Consider the following 2,668-nt stretch of genomic DNA (forward strand, 5'->3'; position numbering starts at 1 on the left):
ACCTTTGACCTTGCTTTGGTCTGAAACATAGTGCTGTGTACTCTTTCAGGCTAGGACCCACCGCCACAGACCGGGACAGCGAAACCTTGCTTGTTGAAGTCCCCCACCATAATCCATCCTATCTGTGGCCACATTCACTCTGACACTTATGGCTGGACTGCAAATAATTCCCTGGTAGTGCCTCACTAGATCTTGCACTGATCTATCCAAACTATGCGCACTACTGCATCCATCCTTGCCCCCCATTAGGCTGCTCGTCATGACTGCCAACACAGGTAATGTTACAATTGACAAACTGGCACCACTCCTCACCAGTGGGCCTTTCTGTGCCCCAAACCAATCAGTGGTAATAACTGGTGTGCATTCCTGTGGCCCAAACCAAACAGTTTTAATTCACACTTGCCTCCATCCCCATGTCTCTCTCCCATTCATGACATCATTTGTTCTACTGAGGCTTGTCAGAACCTTCCAGCATAAGGAGCGCATTCCCTCTAGTAGGAACTTTTGCATGGACCAGCATCCCGTATGTACGCATGTATGTGCACCTGTCATCTTGTGACCTGTATATATGTGTTACAGCCAAAGCTGGCACCTATAATTCCAGCCATTAAGCCATTTCAAATATGTGAAGAGTATCCTGTTTATTGCTATATAGGCATGTCCTTGGGATTACCTCTTCACCAAGCAATACGTCCTGGGAAGTGTAGCACAGGTACTGGATAACTTTAAACTTACCATAGGGTTACCAATCACACCGTGATGCACCTGAATGGACATAAAATTGCATTGAACAAACTTGGAGCTAACAGTTACCCCTTAATAATGAAACAATAGGGAGCAGTATGATATATCCATTGAACAGCACAAATATTCCATAGGCATAGATATCGTATGATGTCAGCTTGACCTTAATGTGCCCTCTAATAAGCAGTCCTTTGTAACCTTACAATAATATAGTTCCTTGGCAGTGTTTTGTTTGGGTGGTGTAGCTTGGCCGCCTGTATGCGCCCTGTGTTCGGTTGCTGGATGTTCTAAAGCCTATGTATAGACACAGAGAGTACTATATATATGGGAAACATATTTATCCAATGTATCTTTCATAGCATAAGACATAAGAACCTAAGAGTAGCCATACTGGGTCAGAACAATGGTCCATCTAGCCAAGTATCTTGTTTTCCAAACAGTGGCCAAGACAGGTCACAAGTACCTGGCAGAAACCCAGATCGTGGAATCATTCCATGCTACAGATCCCAGGGCAAGCAGTTGCTTCCCATGTCTGTCTTAATACCAGACTATGGACTTTTCCTCCAGGAATTTGTCCAAACCTTTTTTAAACCGAGATACACTAACTACTGTTAGTTACCACCTCCTCCGGCAAAGAGTGCCAGAGCTTAACTATTTGTTGAGTGAAAAATTACTTCCTCTTATTTTATTGTTTTAAAAGTATTTCATGTAACTTCCTCAAATGTCCCCTAGTTTTTGTACTTTTGGATGAGTAAAATTTGATTTACTTCTACTCGTCTACTCAGGATTTTGTAGAGCTCAATCATATCTCCCCTCATCTGTCTGTTTTCAAAGTTGAAGAGCCCTAACATCTTTAGCCTTTCTTCATACAAGAGGAGGATTTTTTTTTTTTGTAAATCCAAAAACATTAATTATTGATCTGTATCATTTTTTTAAGTACAACCAACTTGCAGGCGGATGGATTTGAAAAGGAGTTCTTTCCTGTTATGCTATAGGTGGAATTAGCATTTTTTTTTGGGGGGGGGGAGGGGATATAAAATAGCCACCTGCGCACTGAGTGTCCTAAGACCTCACCAGTATGGCTGCCACAATAACTGAATTGACCAGTATTACAACCCCTCCTAAGATGACCGCCAGGTGTTGTAGTGATTCACCTGGAACCCCCTTTCTGCCACCTGGCTTGCACAGAATGGCCCTATAAGCAGCGACTCACAATCAACCCACAGACTGATCAGGGGCACTATGAGCTGAGACATCTCCCCCACCCTGACACTGCGACTTGTTCATCGAAGCGGCACATTCACAGAGTCACGTGCGTGCAAAGGAAAAACACATCTGCGTATTCAGGAGGACCAGGGCACAACTCGAAGGCCTAAAAATAGTCCACATTCCCAGATGCGACCATGTGCAATGTACGCCCTTTCATGATCACCAACCCATGACCTGATGGTTCACAGAGAAGGGGCATCCCTTATCCAGATGCTGCCCGACGCCCAGGGGCCATACTGAACCCTAAATTATATGGTAAACCCAGGCCACTTGCACAAACACATTTTGACATTGAAACTTGCCTGCAATCTGCCTTCAAACAATGCCTGGTACCAGCACAGCTGATGCTAATTGAGCCCCCAGAGTGCACCGCTGATGGCTCATGACTTCGCAGACACCGCCCATCACAGCAACACAGTCATTTTACCTGCGACCATGGTTTGCTCTGCACATGCAGGAGCGGAATCGCGTTTGCCAGAGCCACAGATGCATACCGATTCCCAACCAATCCAGCAGCACCATTCTATAAAATGGAACCATGTTGTTCTCACCACAGCGGCTGGCACGCTCACCAGCATTCTGCCTCTCTGTGGGCACATTACACCCTATCCAGAAAACATAGGTCCTGAAAAGAAGGGCAAGCCAAGCAGTGAGG

This window comes from Microcaecilia unicolor, chromosome 1, assembly GCF_901765095.1.
Source record: "Microcaecilia unicolor chromosome 1, aMicUni1.1, whole genome shotgun sequence".
Classification (NCBI taxonomy): domain Eukaryota; kingdom Metazoa; phylum Chordata; class Amphibia; order Gymnophiona; family Siphonopidae; genus Microcaecilia; species Microcaecilia unicolor.